The sequence below is a fragment of the Bos taurus genome, chromosome 27, assembly GCF_002263795.3.
Source record: "Bos taurus isolate L1 Dominette 01449 registration number 42190680 breed Hereford chromosome 27, ARS-UCD2.0, whole genome shotgun sequence".
NCBI lineage: Eukaryota > Metazoa > Chordata > Mammalia > Artiodactyla > Bovidae > Bos > Bos taurus.
Genome location: NC_037354.1, coordinates 6,935,070 through 6,955,143, shown reverse-complemented (window position 1 = coordinate 6,955,143; position 20,074 = coordinate 6,935,070).

Here is a 20,074-nt window from a genome sequence, read left to right as displayed (position 1 = left end):
GGTGGTGAGTTGCATAGACATTTCTGCAGAAGGAGTGTCTTGGTTTGGGTTTCCTGAGATGCAGAATGTGAGCCCAGAACGTGACTGAAGGTGGAGAGCTCAGAGAGTAGAGAGGGGGAAGGCAACTGGACGAGAAGGAAGCAGACAGAGACGTGTGCCTCCAGCCTGCGGTTCCCTTCCTCATCAGCGGCAGGGCTCCAGGCTCCCACTTTCTCTGCGGAGCTGCGGGGCCTGTGGAGCTGCTGGGCCTGGCACCGTGGCCAGGACAACCTCTTGGCTGGACTTGCCCCATCTGTGAACCAGGGAGATTCAGACAGAGCCCATCAGGTCAGCACAGCTGGCATGTGTGGTGTTTACACAGATCAGGGGAGGGACTGGTGGTGCACCTGTGTGGGGCGCTCCTGAGAGTAAGAACAGCCACTTTCACTTACAGCTCACAGGCCCCGGGCCAGCCCACGTGCCCTGCGTGACTACTGAGCATGGAGCGCTCTGCAGCAGAGATGGACTCGACTGCATTTCAACGATATTTATGACATAACCACCATGTGCTGAGCGCCGCAGGAGGGAAGAAGGCGCCCTGCTCCTGGGGGCTGGCGGCTCCTGTGGGTGAGCCTCTCTCTTGTTTGCCAGCCACCTCCTCTGAGAAGTCCTCCCTGACCTCCCCTCGTCCTAAAAGTGGCTGGTACTTCTGGGCTGCCCCTTTTACAGCCTCCTTCCTGTCATGTTCTTGGCATGCTGGCTGCTTCCCCCGACATCAGTGGGGTCTGAGGGAGGGGCCGCATGGAGACCCCCATCATCTCCCCTCCCAGGAGAGTCTGGTGTCGGTATAGATGACCAGTCGCTGGAGGAAATGAATGAAATGAGTGCTGCCATGGACTGAATGGTGTCCCCCAGTTGCCCATGTTGAAGCCCTGTGTTTGGAGGTGGGGCCTTTAAGGAGGTAGTTAAGGCTGAAAGAAGTCACAAGGCCCCATCCCTGTAGGACGGGTAGTCTTATAAGCAGAGGAAGAGATTCACTGCTCTCTTTGCCACATGAGCACACGATGAGAAGGCCACTTCCAGAACCACGAGACAGGAGCTTCTGCCCTTCAAGCTCCCAGCCTGTGTGTTTCGTTACAGCAGCCATCCCGACTAACACACGTGTCTGCACCTCGGTTAACTCTCCATCTCCTAGGACCCCAGAACTCCCTGGACTCCACTCCTGAGAGCTCCCCAAACTCTTGACACCCCAGCGATGGCTCTTCTCTAAATGCCACAGCCCACGTTTGTGAAAGGATTTCAATCTGAAATGGAACCAGAAGATATAAAGTGGAAAATCTTATGCATGTGCCCTCAGAAAAGTAAAACTTCAGGACTAGAAACAGAATTTCTGTAAATGCTTGGTTCACAGAAAAGTGATAATATTACAGTTTTCTTAAATGAGAGGGCCTTGGTCATAGGTTGCCTCATATCAGCCTTGGAAGGTTTGCTTACGGTTCCAGAGGTGAGAAAAAGCAATGACCTGGGTTAGGCTCATCTGAGCTTTGTTTGCCTGCCTGGGCTGGTTTTGTCTGCTCAGGGAACTTTCAGGCCTGGCCTTTGTACTTTTTTAAACTGATTTTTAATTTAATAGACTAACTGGACTCTCCCTTCTTTACATTTCCTGGCCATAAATATAGCCTACTCCACACCTTTGACTGACTCACTTATGGCTTCTACAGTTTGTGCGCCCTGATGCAATTACTGCTGTTCCTGAATAAACTCATCTTTTCGGCAATTTTGCGCTCGCCTCAGTTTACCTCTTCACGTGGTCCACGGTAGCTATTTCCACTCCGCTCTGCTGTGTCTGAAAGCAGACTCAAGGCCTTGTTTATAGTTTGGGGCCACGTCAGGAGGGCCTGCATCCCTCATTGCTTTGCAGACGGTGGAGATCATTAACACTCTTTGCCTGAGAAAGCTCGGGTCAGGGTCTTTTCAGGGAGAAACTTCAGATTTAAGCACATTTGTGTGGGGTAAAAGAAAAAGAAAATCTACGTGCGTGCACATCCACATATGGAGACACAGGGGAAAGCCTGGAGACTAACAGAAAGTCACCGAGTGGAAGCAGTATTTGCTTCTGAGAAGGGGCAGGGGTTTGGAGGGACAGGCTGGGGAGAGACCCTCCGTGTTCCCACGGCAGGTCTGCATCCTGATTGTTCGGTTAGTGGAGCTCACATGGTGGTCAGGGGTGGCACATGCCCCGGAATTCCCTGCACTTGCTCCTGTTCTCTCCCTGGTGCCTGACCTTGGCCACAGCTGGCTGGGTCCTGTCCTCATCTGCTGGTCTCCAGGGCACATCTGCCTCACGGGCCACGTGGCCAGCCGCTTCCCAGAGGCAGGAGTTGTTTGCATCAGGTGTTGATCACACCTCCCTCCTGAATCAGGGCTCAGGTGCCACTGGGTGCAGATGACCTCAGGTGTCCCAGGCCACCTGCCACCCTCACGTTCCCATCCAGCAAAAGAAGGTGGTGAATTCTATGGGGTTTTTTAGTGGCCAGTTTCCAAACGAGGCAGCCCATCTGAATCACCAGGGACACCTTCACGAAAAGCTCCTGCTTGAAAATTGTCTGCAGTGAAACTCTAGAATCTGTCTTTTATTTTGGGCTGTGCTGCACAGCTTTGAAGGATTATAATTCCCTGACCAGGGGCAGAACCCTTGCCTTGGCAATGAAAGCACCAAGTCCTAACCACTGGATGCCAAGGAATTCCCTGGAATCTGCCTTTTCAACACGAAAAAGACTCAGGCGACACTGTGGCTCTGTGCACAGAAGGAAGAGCTTCCTGCAGGTCTCATGGCCTCCAGAGTTCCCGCCGGGCTGGCAGCGTGAAGGCAGCATTTGCTCTAAAGTTGTGGACTCACCAGGCCTCCAGTTTGGCCACTGGACAGGTGAGGGCCCTGTGCAGGCATCAGGATGGGAGGGGGGTCGCCTGGCCCCCGCACACACCCCCTGCCCCCACCCAGGATCCACCTGCAGACGTCACCATCTGGCTTCCTTGCAAAGTACTCAGAACTAAAGCAGGTTTTATTTTTTAACAGCATCGACAGTGAATGTGTCAGAAAGGTAATGGAGCAGCTGTCTTAGCAGGAGAAAAGGGGGTGCACTGCCCCCCAGCACCCCATCCCCACACACCTGCCTCCCCATTTATCGAGCCCATGGAAGGCCAGGGTGGGTATTAACCCTGGGTGCTGGGTCCTGTATAAATCATTACATGCCCCCAGTCAGTGCCCTGGCTCCGAGCCAAACTTTTTTTTTCCCTCCTTATGTAACAAATATCACAATATCTGCCTGTGCCAGACGTTATGCCTGAGCATAAGGAACACCTTGCTGGTCCTGACAGCCCTCGTATTATGTGTTGCTCATCCGTAGACAGAGATGGAAAAACGACCAAATTCTTGTTATTTGAACATATATGTCCAGATTCCTCGTGCACCACCTGCTTGTTACCCAGGAACTTTCTCATCACGGGAAACTGCTTGTATTTTCTCCAGACAGATGCTGCTGTGTGCTCACTGCCATTCTAGAAAACCAAGAGGCCTCTACAACAGGGGCCCAACAGGAGTCCTCAGCAAGTCCCTTCCTGGGTCTTGGTTTCTTGCTTATTAAGAATGAGTTTATAAAATAGAAAACAAATTTATGGTTACCAAAGAGGAAGGAGGGAAGAATAAATTAAGAGTTTGAAATTAACATATAGAAACTACTATATATAATAGATAACCAACAAGGACCTACTGTACAGTACAAGGAACTATACTTAATATTATATAATAAGCTATGAGAATGTAAAAAATGATTATGCTGTTGATGTTGCTGCTGCTGCTGCTGCTAAGTTGCTTCAGTCGTGTCCAACTCTGTGAGACCCCAGAGATGGCAGCCCATCAGGCTCCCCCATCCCTGGGATTCTCCAGGCAAGAACACTGCAGTGGGTTGCCATTTCCTTCTCCAATGCATCAAAGTGAAAAGTGAAAGTGAAGTCGCTCAGTCATGTCCGACTCCTACCGACCCCATGGACTGCAGCCTACCAGGCTGCTCCGTCCATGGGATTTTCCAGACAAGAGTACTGGAGTGGGGTGCCATTGCCTTCTCCAAAAATGATTATATATAATTACATATGTAAATATAATTGAATCACTTTACTGTTCACCTGGATCTACCACAACACTGTCAATCAACTATATTTCAATAAACATTTTGAAATAAATAAAGGAATTTATTTAGGATAATAAAAGAATGGGTTTATAAGATAAACAAGGCCTTTCTGTATAGCACAGAAAACTATGTTCAATATCTCATAATAACCTATAATGGAAAAGAATCTGAAAAAGAATATATACATACATATGCATATGGGGCTTCCCAGGTGGCACAGTGGTAAAGAATTCACCTGCTAATACAGCCCCAGGAGAGCTCATTTCCATCCCTGGGTCGGGAAGATCCCCTGGAGGAGGAAATAGCCACCAACTCCAGTACTCTTGCCTGGAGAACCCCACAGACAGAGGAGCCTGGCGGGCCACAGTCCATGGGGTCACCGAGATGGACACGACTGAGTGAGCACACACAGTGCACCCACACACAAGCATTTAAAACGGAATCACTGCTGTTTTAGGGAAATGAAAACAGAGTCTTGTTTGGGCTTCAGAAGCAGGAGAGCAGGCCTCCGACTGATGTCTGGTCTGCCTGGACTACGGGCCTACTCGCAAACACACCAGTTGTCATCAGCAAGTCCCTAAGAAAGGGAGTGGGTCTTGGAATTTTCTCAAGCCCCTGGAGATCTGTCCATCCCCCAGGGTCCAGAAAAAAACTCACAAGATGAAACAAACAGCCTTGTAAAGGTTAAATTTAAGCCAGAGCTGCATTTTTGTGGGCAAACTGATGATGGTATCAGTTGGAGGCCTGGGATTATAACTGGGAGCACCCAAAACTGCCTTCTGAAGCCTCGCCCTTGGGGTGGATGCACCACGGCATTCTGAGTCCACTGAGGTTTTCCTCCAGGCAGCCCTGATGTTTCCTCTCCCCGCTCAGAGCTTGTGTTTCCAGAAAAGCTCAATGAGCTGGTTGGACCTGGCATCCCCCTGCCACCCCCCGCCCATTCCTGACCAGGGGGATGTTCGGAAATGTCTGGGGAAATTCCTGGTGTTTTTCCTAACCAAGGTGAGGTGGCCATGGCATCTGGTACATGGAGGCTGAGAGGATGGCTAAGTATCCGAGTATCATCCGGCACAGGAAACAACCCTCTGGACCAAGGACTGTCCTCCCAAAGGTCCCGCGGTGCCGAGGCTGAGAACCTAGGTGAGAGATGGTCAGAACTTTCTGCCCTACTGCTTATCATCCTGCTCCTGTTGTTGCTATGACCACAACACCTGCTGTGGGCCTGGGTTCCAGGAATGAGTATTTATCGTGAAATCAGTGGGAAAAACTGGTATGCTGTGGGCTTGATCTTATCAAAGATAATTGGCAGGAGAGCAGACCACGCTCGGGTTACTCATCAGGCAACAACTGCAGAGCCTCTAGTCCCAGGTGGGGCCGTGCGGTGATCCAGCCCTGCAGTCTGACACCCGTGAGCAGAGAGCAGGGGTGACAGGGGGGTGGGGGGGCGGAAATCAGGGTCTGCGCAGGACTGAGTGAGATACGGGCCGGGGATGCCCTGCTCTGCTCCGAAGTTCTGAGTCATCACCAGTTTCACAAGCAATCCCAGGGGGAGGCACTCCAGGGCAGGCACAAGAAGCTTTCTGTTAAGAATAAATGTGCCCTAAATTGCTCTTAAATAGCCAATACCATTTTGAGTTGTTGGAGGTTTCAGTTTCCCAGTGCACTTGGATCTAAATATCACCAGTCGCTTATGGGGTGCTCCGTTCCTCCCACAGGGTGACTGCTTGTCTGCTGTGTGTCTGGGACCCTCTTGCTCCGGGGTCGGCCATGCTAGACCTGCTGGTCTCTCCAAGGGCACCATCACCCTGTCCCTTCACACGTGGGCCTAGGTCAGCTTGCCACCTTAGAGAGCTAGTGTGAGACTTGGGGCTGGAACTCTGGAGACTGTGACTCTAGGAAGATGGGGGACCTTCTCAGACTCCCATGAATGAGGCCTCTGACACCCCCAAGTCCAGGCTTGCAAAGGAGCTGAGGCTGGGGTCGTGGGCTACAGCCCAGCTGGGGACACCCCTGCAGGGCCCGCTGTTTGGACAGGTGCTGACTCTGTCTCTCTGATTCGACTCAGACGATTCAAGGACTGCTGGGTCCTTGATGCTAGAACTTTTACTTCAGTGGATGAGGGGGAGATGGACAAGAAATACAAACAGTACACACACGTGTGTGAGTGTTTGTATGAATGAATCAGCTCATGAGGAAAAGGAGGCAGCAGAAAGGATGAAGGGGGTAGTTCAGAGGGCGGGTGGGGGGAAGTGTCTGAGGAGGGAGCCTGAGGCCTGCACAGGATGAGGCAGCAGCTCTGTGCGCGCCTGGGGGCAAGAGTCCTCTGGTTACTAGTTCCCAGTGAGGCATGCGCTCTCCCGGGGGGTTACACACAGGTGCACACACATGCCTGCACGTGCACACGCACACACACACACCACACAGACATGCACAACACATTTTACAAGAGGTAGAAATAAAATTGTCCAGACTGTTATCCCTTGACTCATTCTGGTACAATTCAGCCAGTGTTTTCTGAGTTCCCGCAGTGTGCCTGAGAGTTGGTCACTGAACGAAAGTGTCTCAGGAGCAGGAACGCGCTTTCAGAAACAGCTCTGCTACTTCTCCGCCTTCAGGTGAAGGACTTGCCAGCAGACCTCAGGTTTGCTGATGGCTTAAAAGGCCACATCAAGGTCAAATAAACTAAGTGATTTAGAAAACTTTTTAGCTACACACACAAAAAAAAAAACAACAGAAGCCAAATCCAGAAAACACATCTTACGGATTTTATGCAGGCAGGTGGAAAAGCAAAATGATCACATAGTTTGAAATTTTCTTTTTAAAGAAGGTAAAAAGAGCAGTAACCTAGAAACTCTCAAGAGAGGTTATTTAGTGAAGAAATCTGCCTTGTGCTCTGGAATCATGTATGTTTGCTTATGTATATGGTCCTCAGATCAGAGAAACAAGTCAACCTGACATCACTTTCCAGAGTTAATAATGGCATTTTTCTTACATTAAATGAACGATTCCTCTTTCCTCAATGGCCAAGAGTTGCACTCTCCCCTTCAGCTCCCTGAGAGGTGATGCTGGCCTGTCCGAAGTGGCAGAAGGACCCACTCCTTCCTCCTCTCTGAAAGGAGGTGGGGTCCCCTCTCCCTTCAGGAAAATCTGCATTATTTTACTAGAGATGCAGCCTCATCAAGACCAGTGTGGTAAATTTGAGATGATGATTTTTACAATTTGAGAATCTCAAAGATCATGAACAGCTGTCACTGCATGTGAATCACAGGGAAAGTACTGTTGGAAACGTTTAATCAGTGACACTTCACTTTTCTCTGAGTTAAAAAGCAATTTTAGTCACAGTATTTTACAACTGCCCATTGACCAGCCAGAGCTGCTTATTCCTGGTTCAGGCAATGTTCTCAACGACCTTAACACTTTCAGGTGATAAAGTCATGAGACCAAAGGACAGAGAGGAAAGTTACACACTTGCAGGACAGAGTTCTGCAGACCCTGACGCCATGTGCCACAAGTTACCTGCCCAGCAGCAAACAGGGATCACTGAACAGCTTCTGATAGAGGTAGAATGCTCACATCCTAAATTCCTTCAAAGAAAGTCCATATGTAGGAAGTGCAGACCCAGAGTCTGTTTCTTTCATGGAAGAATAATCTGCATGCAACCATGGCTTGTTGGAACTGAGGAAGGGATGAAGACAAAATCTAAAAACGTAGACTCATTTCCTTCATTTTGAATAAAAGATAAGAACAGATTCTGAGTTAGTTGAAGAGTTTGTTTTTAACATTCCTTCTTTCCTTTCTGTGGCTATCCAGGTGAGACTGTTTTGCCTCATTAAGAGTCACTGAAGCAAAGCACAGAAATAGCTTACATGTTATACACAGTACTGCCTGCAGGTGGCAGCGTCACCACCCTGGTTTGGTGGTAACAAGCGAATGGCAAACTAACTTGAGGAGACATGTCCTCTCAGCATGGTCACAGGCCTCTCCAATGGGGTAATCATGTTACGCATGTAATTTCTGTTATTAAGGAAGGACAGAAAGACCAAACAGAACAGCGATTGTCTGTGTTCAGTGCCTGTAAGCGCACCTCCAGTGGACAATGCATGCGGTTCATTTCCCTTTTTATTCTGTGTGGTTTGTTCCGACTATGTTTATTGAAATGAAATGTTATGTTTGTTGAATCTAATAACAAAAAATAGGACTAATAATTTGTACATCTTTTAAAAAATGCACAGGCTGGCATACACAAACATAATAAAAGTTTTCACCAGGAAACATTTGGGAAGCGTTGCTCTGAAGGATGTGGTTGGGGGGGGGGGGGAGAGGGGAGGGGAGATGATGGGCAGAACCCCAGTTCTGACCACAAGGGAGATGGGGTGAGAGTTGCCAGCTCCGTGTGCATATTTTGACCAACTTGGGTTTCTTTCTGGGGTTTAGATTTATTTGTTTTCTCTGAAACGACTTTCTCTTTTAAAAGAGTGTAGTGGTTAAGAAAACAAAAGCAAAACCAACCTGGGATTCCTGGCAGGGTGCCTAGAAGGACCACTTGCACAAGCCAAGGAGCTGCCGGGCCTGGAGTCCAGGCGCAGGGTGGGGCGAGCTGCCGCCCTCTAGTGGTCGGACAGAAACACTCCACCTCCCGGAGTTAGCCTTTCTCCTAAGAAAACTCCTGCCTGCCCCCCTTCATTTTACAACGTTTTTTTTTTTTTTTTTAACGTTTTTAGTTTTTAAATTATTTTTGGAGTATACTTGATTTATAATGTTGTGTTAGCCTCAGGAGGATAGCAAAGTGAATCGGTTATACATATACATATATCCACTCTCTTTTAGATTCCTTCCTCTATAGGCCATCATAGAGTATTGAGGAGAGTTGGCCTATAGAGTTCCCTGTGCAGCGCAGCAGGTTCTTATTCGTTATCTATTTTCCATAAAGTAGTGTGTATATGTAGTGTGCAGTGTGTATATGTAGCTTGTATATGTAGTGTGCAGTGTGTATACGTACTGTGTAGCTTGTATATGTAGTATGCGGTTTGTATACGTAGTGTGCAGTGTGTATATGTAGTGTGCAGTGTGTATATGTAGTATGCAGTTTGTATATGTAGTGTGCAGTGTGTATATGTAGTATGCATACGTAGTGGGTAGCTTGTACATGTAGTGTGTAGTTTGTATATGTAGTCTGTAGTGTGTATATGTTAGTCCCAATCTCCTAGACCTTCCCTCCCTCACCCCCACGACAGCCTGGTAACCATAAGGCTATCTTCCACATCTGTGACTCTTTCCGTTTTGTAAATTAGTTCATTTGTACTCTTTCTTAGATTCCATTCCTTTCGATAAACAAGAAAGCCCCACACTTACAGTCCTCCCCTTTTCCACCCAAAGATTCCTGGGGATGCTTGCCAAGAATTCATTCAACTTGCTACATATGTTCATCAGCTAGGAGTTGGTCCAATCTTTCTTGAAGCTTGTAATACAAAAATAAAAGTTGTCCCCCCATATGTCAAATGTAGATAATATTGTAACCCTGAATATACTCAGGTAAACAATTCCCCTCACCTCGGCAAGATTCCTGTTCTCTCCTGGAGCTGCATGTTCCTGAATGATGCTCCTTGCTTTAGTTGCTGCTGAAGATCCCAGCCCCTTTGAGCTTTCCTGTAATTTTCCTGCATGTTTCAGGGGCAGTGATGCAGGTTCTATGAGCAGGTTTCCATCACTCTGGCTCCTTTTGCTTCCCTCCCTTTCCCTCCCCTCCTCTTTCTCACCCTCTTTCTATATCCTCAGCCTGTCTCATTTTGTGGAGGGAAAACTGCTAAAGGAGAGGTAACCCAGCTCCAAGCTTGTGTAGACGGTGGTTCCAGTGAGCTACCTGTACCACCTCATTTATTTTACCCAGCAGCTTCAGGTGGGAGGTAAGACCTTAGAAACGGGAGCTCTGTCCACTCTGCTCAGAGGGGATCGGGGGGGGAGGTTTCTTCTGATGGACCATGGGAGGAAGGAAGCAATGGAAACCAAGTGGCCGCCGGTTGGCAGGGCTTCCCAGAGACCCGCCATCATCACCCAGGGTCTCTGCAGAAGCTCTTCCCTGAGCCCTGTGCTCCCCGGGAGTGGCTGCCTCCTGAGCCTCCCCGGCTCCCCAGTCCTCTGCCCACAACCAACCCCCACTCCCGGCTTCCCGGCTCTGGCATTTGGGGCCACCCTTCTTGCTCTGTGTTTCTTAGCTTCTGTTCATTTCTCCCACCAGCTGTGTCTCTGTGTCAGTTATTGCAGGGTTGCAAAAACACGTTGTCCACATCATGCTAAGGCAACTTCAGCTGCATGCTGTGGCCAAGTTTTGGTGAAGAAACTGAAATTTTCCAAGACTCTCTTGTGTCTGTTTCCTGGGGGCAGGGGTGTTTGAGGGGGGGAAGTGTGTTCTCAAAGGTTCTGCAACCCAGGAAAAGTTACTTCAGAGTGTAGACACCCACAGCCCATCCCTGAGGGGCTTTCTGGGAGTGCCTCCCATTTTTTCCTCTTCACTTGTGCACATTTGGTTGTGAGTCAGTCAGGGTTCTCCACAGAAACAACCCATTTCTTTAAGGAATCATCTCACACCATTATGAAAGTAAGCCCCAAAACAAACAAACGTTTTGGCAAGTCCCCAAACAAACAAACAAACAGATCCAGTGCCAGTTCGGTAGACCAGCAGGACTCAGGGAGGAGCTGATGATGGAGTTCAAATCTGAACCTGGCTGCTTGCAGAATTCCTTCCCTTTGGGGGGAAGTCAGTCTTTGTTCAGGCCTTCAACTGATTGGATGAGGCCCACCCATGTCACACAGGGGTAATAATAACCTGCTTTACCAAAGTCCACTGATTTAAATGTACGTCTCATTTCCAAACATCCTCACAGGAACACCCAGAATGACGTTTGGCCAAATATCCAGGCAGCAAGGCCCAGCCGCGTCTGTACGTAAGATGAGACATCACAGGGAGGTTCTCAGGTTCGCTCTTCTCTGTCTTGTCTCCCTTTCCCTCACAGTGTGGGTTTCCAGCCGTGAGGAGCTTTGAGATGGACAGCATGTGTGGTCCCTTAGAGGTGAGAGGACACATGGGAGTGGTCCTCCGTCCCTCCTGTCCGGCCCATTTACCCATTTTAAAATGATACCTAAAGAGCTCTTTATTACAAACCCTGCATTTTGTCTTTGCTAATTTTCAATTGATGCAGAGCTTGCATAGAGTGAGGAGCACAGATCCTGAGTGTCCAGCTGGAACCCGCATCCCTGTCAAACTCTGGGATGGCCCCATCCAGCCCCAAGTGACCTTGACCCCCTCACCTCCTCCTCTCTGACCCTCTCCTGCTCATCTCGTCTGCAGAACTCTGTAGAATCTGGGTCGTGGGGTCAGGACACATTCTCAGCAGTGCAAGGACCTCCGGCTTTGTATTCCAGTAGTTCTGATAAGTTACCATAGTTTAATGCCAGTAGTTCTCAACTCACATGGTTTTTCATTGTAGTTTACCTTTAAATAACATTTACCCTCATCTTCACTGAATGGTGGGCATTAGTCCCTTGGACTACAAGGAGATCCAACCAGTCAATCCTAAGGGAAATCAACCCAGAATATTCATTGGAAGCTTAATACTGAAGCTCTGATGCTTTGGCCACCTGATGCAAAGAGCCAAGACATTGGAAAAGACCGTGATGCTTGGAAAGACTGAGGGCATGAGAAGAAGGTGGCAGAGGATGAGATGGTTGGATGGCATCACAGTCTCATGGACATGAATTTGAGCAAACTCCAGGAGATCGTGAAGGACAGAGGAACCTGGAGTGCTACAATCCCGTGGGGTCACAGAGTTAGACATGCCTGGGAAAGCAACTGAACAATAACAAGAACAACAGTGACCTCTGGGAGGGGGAAGGGACCACGAACTTGTCTGTGTTTGGCTCCTGACAGGTACTCCATGAAGTCTGTTGCCTCAGTGAGTGTGGAGCCAACAATGAGAACCGAGGAGGGCTTGGTCGTTTACTGGGCTCAGATTATGCATGTGGCCTATGCAGCAGGGAGCTGGAGGCACCACCGGGGTGGCAAAGGGAGCCCAGGGTGTCCTGCACTATTTTCTGCTATTCTCAGCCTGTGAATCACCGCCCCCTGTGGGTCTGATGCACTCCGGAAGCTCTGAAAACAGAAAAAAAAAAAATAGAGGCTTTTTGTTTAGGAGACCTAAAACTTAACAGCATACTCTCCCTACCATGGTGTCAGGTAGGGAGAGAATGCATGGGGTGCCTAGGCTTTTGCTTTTGTTCAGGTATAGGGTTGGGGTCTGTGTTTTCAAGGATGCTGCTGCTGCTGCTGCTGCTAAGTCACATCAACCATGTCCGACTCTGTGCAACCCCATAGAAGGCAGCCCACCAGGCTCCCCCATCCCTGGGATTTTCCAGGAAAGAATACTAGAGTAGGTTGCCAGTGCCTTCTCCATTCAAGGATGCACTATTGGTGAATTGAAAACATACAAGGGAGAATTTAAAGTGTAGGAAGAGAAACCAACAAACAAGTGACCCAAATGGTCAGTTACAGAAATCAACCAAGGTTTGTAAAACAAAGGAGCCTGGGGAGGCAGCCGTGGCCTGGCCCTTCCTCTGGCATTTTCTGGAGTTCTGTGAGTCAGTCTAGCAAATCATACAACCTGAAGGGGGAGGTACTGGGATCTCTTGAGTTTGCACCCAAGTCGGGCAGAAGTGTGGGGGAGCTGGGGACCCAAGAGTTGGCATCTGAGGTGGGACAGTCTTGTGGAACTGGGATCATACCTGTGAGGCTGCCCCTCCTTCTGGGGTGGTTAGTGTCAGAACTGATCTGAAGCCCTGGACACACAGTTGGTGTCAAGAAGGGAAAACACACAAACAAAACCCTCTCAGCCAGGACCTGCAAACCATCTGTAATCTCAGTGCTAAGCAACTGCTCTCGACTTCCACCTCCTGTCTTTCTGGCTCAACCCTTTGTAGACGAAGAACCTAGAATCCTTGACCTGATGCTGCTAATCCCCTTCGCATGCCCCCGGGTTCAGCCTGTTTTCAGGATGCCTCATGCACAGCGGGTCCTGTCTCCCCACTAACCCTGCTTGGACGCCTCCTTCCCCTCCGCTTGCCTTCACTCCCCACGACTGCTTCAGGCGGCATCTTCTCCTCCAAAGCTCCTGTCAGCTCACCAAGCCCACTCTCAGCTGAGAGACGGCATCCCAGGTTTTCAAAGAAAACCAAAGCAACCAGAAATGAATTTCCCCAGTTGCGGCCCCCAGGTGTGTCCACGTCTGTGCCCACATGTGGCGTGGGATTCTATCCAAGCTCCCTGCACACCTTCCTGTCTCTTCTCCCTGCCCCCCCTTCCCCGGTCCCCACCATCTCCTTTTTCTTTCAGCATCTTTGAGAGATTCGGAGTGGTTTCTGTTTGATGATGACTCATCTTTGTCCAGGTGAAATATTCCTGTCCTATTTTTCTTAATTTATTGTATTTAACTGCTTGCTTTATACTGATTCTTTTTTGTTTGTTTTTTAATTTGTGCCGGCTCTTAGCTGTTGCATGCAGAATCTTTAGTTGTGACACGTGAACTCTTAGTTGAGGCATGTGGGATCTAGTTCCCTGACCAGGGATCGAACATGTGCTGAAGCATTGGGAGCTCAGAGTCTTAACCACTGGACCACCAGGGCTGTCCCTGTACAATCTATTTTAAAGAGGATTTGTAGGGGGGTAGACAGAATTGGGTTCCAGGCTACAGAGATTTCTCCCTATGATGCATGTCTGTTACTATGAATACCTTCTTTCAATGGGTAACCAATGAGAATAACATCCCTATTCTCATAACTGGATTCACAACTGCTGCCTCCTAAGCAGACTGCTTCCTACCAGTGTGGTCCCTCATGTGATGGTTAAGTTAGCACATCTCTTCTCCTTCCTGAAGCTGAGCTTCCTGTGTTATAAAGCAGCTTCCCACTAGCTAGCTGTTTTTCATATGGTGGGTTTATAACAGTCCTTTACCTTCACTTCCTGAATCCAGTCTATGTATAGCTACTGAGTTATTTCCAGATTACAAACTTGACAGTGTTATTTTCTCATTTAAAGTCCTTCAGTTTCTTCTCTTTGCTTACAAGACAAATTCAAATATCCAAACCTGAGTCTACATATCCTACAGTGTTTCCTTTTTCTTTAGCCAAAGGACACATGACTTCCCAAATTCACATTGAAATCTACACCTTTCTATCTTTGCCTATGATATTCCTTTTTCCAGGACTGGCTTCACCACTGTGTGTGTGTCTGCCTCATAAATACTGACTCATCCCTTAGACCATAAATCAAAAACTGTCCTCACAGCAAAGTTTTCTCAACCTCTCCCCCTACTCCCACCCCCACACCATAGGAACAGGAACAGCCCTTCCTTCCTTTAAGACCCCTCCTCCTCACTGCAGTGAATAGTGATGAACTGTTACAGTGTGGATCTGTTTGATCCAGCTGAAATCCCCTGGCATTCTGGGAGCACACTTTGTTCATTTTGTACCCGATTCTGCCTAGGATCTGGAAATCGTGGGAGCAGAGGAAATGGGTCTCAGGAAGAATGGTGCTGAGCCAAGCTGCCCTGTGCCTGGAAAGGGGGCCAGGAGAGTGCTAGAAACTAAGAACCAGGTGATGCCCAAAGGGACCCATCTGACTGTTTCCTATCTTTGTGTAATTCCTCTCACTTGAGCGCTTTGCCCAGAAACTTCAAGGATGTTAGATTACTATACTCGTGTAACATTAAGCAGGAAGATAAGTCTACATTCTGAGTAACTTACTTCCTTTTATTTAGCAGGAGGGACAAACATATTTTTCCCAGAGGCAGATAATTTGGCTTTTCCTTAGTGCAGGAAGTATCTTTTTGCTAAGAAACCATCCATCAGAGCCTAGTGTCAACAGGTGCGAGCCCTGGGCTCTGATGCTATAGCATCTCAGAGTTGGAGGGACCTAAGTGATCATCGTATTTTCCAGATGAGAAAACTAAGGTCCAGAAGAGAGTGGGTACTTCTCAGGGGTCCAGAGGCAAGTGGCATCTCTGGAGTCACAGCCCCGGTTTCCTGACTCTAAAATTGGTGTTTTGTCAGTTAATCCTAAGACTCAGTAATGACACTCTTTCATGAAGGAAATGTCTAGAGTTCTGAATAATAATCAGAAGAGAAATCAGAAAATTAAAGAAGATTAAAAAGGTGAAATTAAGCAATGTTGCTCTATTTCCTTTTATGGACACTTTTTAATATTATTGTCAAAGTATTTTTGTCATTTTCAACCTAAACCATTTTTTTGTCTCCCTTTTTCAAATGCACCTGATGAAGCACCCTCCACAGACCAAGGTACTGAAGACCCCAAGACTCCTGCCTCTTTTCAGCTGAGTTCCTTGCTTCCCTGCCCCTGCCCCTTACTTCCCCACTGATGCGATGGTTAAAGTGCACATCTAGGTATGATTTACTCATTGTCTCCCCAGACAGGTTTTCTTTTTCTTGCTGGCATGCCGCCCTATTTCCTCTTGATTTCCTCCCTTCTGCAGGGGGATCTGAAAATCTGAGCCCTAAGGCCGTGCCACGGTGTCACAGAAAGCTGTTCTCCTCCTTCTATCTCCTCCCGTCCTCAGTGTTCCTGGCGCTGCAGTAGCGCTCGAACCCTCCAACACCCTCCACTCGCCCAGCAGCTCAGCTCTTGGGGGTCATTGGTGACTGGCGCCCTGAGCTTGCTGAGGCGGGGGCAGTGACTAGCCCCCCGCATTTTGCAGCCTCGCATCCCTTCCAGTCTCTAACGATGAGCCAGTCCCGGGCACAGAGTCCCCGGGCGCCAGGCACTAGCCCTTGGGTCCCTGCCAGGAGGCACCGCCCCTCTGCCGGTGCCCACTCAGTGATTTCTCTGGTTCACTAGGGCCCGGTGATGGGAACACTGCGGGCCGTCAGGGCGCCTCCAGGAACAGGCCCTGAAGGATGAAGGAGAGGCTCCTCAGGCCCCACAGGAGGGAGAGAAGGTGGGTGAGCGAAGCTGAGGGCCCAGGCGGACGGGGTCTCAGCTCAGGGGACCCCAGGCGGGACCCCGAGGACCAGGCGAGCGGCCATCCTCCCGCGGTCCCCACTCTGTGTCGGGCCCTCATGCCTCTTGGAAGCGCCTGGAGCCACGGGCCTCAGAACCACGCCTCAGCTCACCCAGCTCTGGCATCTCGGTGACGAGGGCACTGGAGGCACCACGAAGGGATGTGACCTGTAATCAGAGGCGGAGCCGGGACCAGAGCCTGGGTCCGAAGCCTAGGTCCAGTGTCATCTTTCCACACGACATCCCAGAGGTGTCTGAGGCAGCTTCTGAGGGAGCGAGGGGGCTGCAGGACGAGTCACGCGCGGTGGTGGGGCCCGGCTCTGTGTCCTCCGGGGACTCAGTCCTCCTGACCTCCGTGTGGTCCTTCTCCCGCGGAGGGAACGGCCACTCGAGGTCGCTCTCCAGGGGCTGCAGGGAGGGTCCTATCTCACTCCTTACGGAGAGGGTCGGGGCGCTCCACACGAAGCCGGCATGGTGCCGCCCGACGCCCGACACACTTCCAGGCACAACCTACGCTCATAGCGGCCGACCCCGGCCCAAGACCCAAAGCCGCCCCTGCGCACGTGGGATGGTGCCTCCCCCAGACCGACCTGAGGCAGAGCGTCGGGGGCTTGAAGGGCCCCTTCTTGTTCTCACTGGAAGCACGACCCCGAGACTGGAGTGTGTGCAGAGGCGAGCAGGCTGGGGTCAGGGGTCCTGAGCCCCTGATTCAGGAGCAATGAGTGAGGCCCCTCGGGGTCCAGCGCCGAAGGTGTGGGAGCCCGGGCTCCGATGGGAGAAGTCTGGGCACAGGCGAAGAAGGAGAAGAATCCCACATTCCTATGGTTCTGTCAAAGGTGCTTCCTGTTTCCAGGCTCGAGTTATTCTCCGTCTGGTTCACACCTAAGGGCTCAATGCTGAGGAGACTCAGTCTTGGGTTTTCAAGACCTCGGAGTCTTGTAGGTGAAACAAGGTCAACAGGTAACAGGACTCCCAACTCATTCATGACTCAAGGACGTCATTCTGTTTCTCTAGGGAGAGAACGAGGGCTCAGAGTGAGGCCTGTCCTGTCAGAGTGCAGTCAGTAAGCTCCTCAGAGCAGAGCCGGGTGGGAACAGAGCTGCCAGCACCTGACAAAGAAGAGACATGCTAACCCAGGGCCACATGCTCCCTGGCCTGTTCTGCTGGAGGAGCACGTGGGAAGCAGATTGGGGCCTTTTATGGCCCCAAAACTGAAGAAGAATTTTATGAGATTCTTGTGACTGCTCTCTCTCCCTCCCTTCTTCCCTCCATTTCTATTTTCTCTCTTTTGAAGTAGCAACCGTCCTTGCCTTGAACAGTTTCTCTCACAGCTCATACATCCTCCAGAGATTTCACTCAGGGCCCATGATCAGAATTAGCTCACATTACTAGACCCAACATGGATTTTTATCTCATTCTAACTTTTCAAACAAATCTTGACATGAACTCAGTCATCTCCATTTTGACCCTGCAAGAGTGGTAGACTTAATCCCAGGGTCCCAGAAGCACTGAGTGTTGGTGTTGTCATCAGAATTCCCTCCATTTCTTCACTGGACACAGTCATTTCTGACCACCCAAGGACATCTTGGCTGAAACTACAACTTGTGCTTCATGCATGAATTGAAATTCTTCATCAAGCCCTGGAAGAAAAATCAAAGGTTTTTACAGAAGAAATTACACATAAAGAAAAAGAGGTGGAAGCATCTATTTAAAAAACACCAAGTGTCTTTAAAAACTGTTTTTGAAAAACCTTGTTTCATTTTTGGAGATTGAGGAAGTTGATCTTTGACAGGAGAAAGAAGGGATAAAAGAAACAGGAAAACAGGGGAAATGGATAGAAACAAGTTAATGTTTGCATTGTCATAACTGAGAAAGATTTTACAGCATAAAAGACATTTACCAGAGGATAAACCCTAGACATGATTTTGACCTTGTTTGGCCACAATTTCCTCTTCTGTGAAGTAAGGAAGTTGGCTTCGAGGATCTCTGACAGTTCCAGGCATTGTGAGTCAATGTCTTTCATTGAGAGCAGAAAGGAAGAATCCTACAGTTCAGAACCCAGGAGGTTAATGATAATTCTTACAGACCTATAATTTTAGAACTGCAAAACCACTGAGAAGTAACCACAAAAAATCTAAATGAATAAGAGTTCAACTTGTGGGCTAGTGATGCATTATTATTCCAGATCCACAGCGTTTCTTATGCAGACAGTAGCAGTTATAAAATGTAATGAAAGAAGAATGTGGCTCAAAAAGAAAAACCATGAAATATCTAGGAATCAGTTACAAAATCAATCTGAAGTACCCAGAAAGAAACTTACTGAAGGTAAGTTTCTTAGTACAAAAGGTTGTACTAAGAGGAGGCAAAAACATCTAAAGGGAAATCTAGTTCTTAGACTCAATCACCCACATATCATTTTTTTTTTCTTTAGTAAATCCTGTGATTTCAATGAAGCAATAACATTGTGTTTAACTTGATGGAATAATTTAAATGTTATTTGGTAATAGAGAATCAGTGAGCGTAGCCATGCCCTCTGAAAGAGACTAAAGAGGGAGATTTGATTATCTTGTACTCGAGGAGCTGTGTTATTAATAGCTCAGATCACTTAGTGCTGCCTCCAGCAGAGACAAACAGAAGAGCAAAAGGAACAGAACTGTCTCTGACCAGGACTAGGTAGGTGCCAGGCAGGCTGTGTGGTTTAGGTGCTCTGGTGGGTGTACAAAATGTGTTTCCCCGTCCTCCCCCAGATGGCCTGCTGTACTTGGCTCACCCGGGTGGCCTTGATCATTTTCAATTCCTTCCAATCATGTATGAGCTTGTTTCTCTTCCATGCAAGATTAGATTTCCTAAGAGGACAGAGATGGGAACTCAGACATCAGCCTTCCATATGAGACATGTGGGAGTGAGGGCATGTCTGTGGGCTCAGGAAATTCATAGTGCTGGATGGTGCAAGCAACAGTTTTCAGGTCACTGCTGGGGACTTGTCTGTCATAGGTTTTCAGAAGAGCCTTCATTCAAGGACTGAATGAATTAAGGATGAAACTAACCAGGAATACAGACAGAAGTAGATAAACATACTAATAAATATCTTTGAAGAAAACCAAATGTAATCTCTAAGGGTAGCTATAAATTTCATCTATTAGATGAGCAAGCACACAGCTAAAAGCAAGCCAGAAACAATTTTTGCAACACATATAATATAGGATTAGTGACCTTAAATATACATGGGATTCTGAGAAGTCAGCAAGGAAAGATGAATAGAAAAGTGGATAAACTGTAAGACATTAAAATAACCAAAAACATTTTTCAAAATGTTCAACCTCAGAAACAATTTTTTAATATATTAAAACAAAAAAGAAAATATTATTCCCTCATTCAATTTGGAAAAATTGAAAAAATTCTTAAAACCACTAGTAATGAGAATATTAACTGTCAAATACACTTTTTAATATTGTCAGCAAGAGGATAAAGTGGTACAACAGTTTCTAGCATGGGCAACTGGGAAAAACCCATTAAAACTTGAAAAATTCCTTTATTTATATATAAATATAAATAAAGGAATAAAAATTTAAAAACATACTGGAAAAAAAAAGATGATTGAATTTAACTCAGTTTTTTGGTAGGGAGAGATTTTATTTATAAAGCTTTTAAAAACTAGTCATTTTTGCAAAAATTTTGCAGCATGAGACCTTTTGATTTGTGATTAATAAAATACACAATTAATGGATAAAATAGTTTAAGAAGTTACCCAAAAAAAAAAAAAAACTTGAAAAATGCATATATATATATATATAGAGAGAGAGAGAGAGAGAGAGATTCCACTTGTAGGAATTTATACAAAAGTAAG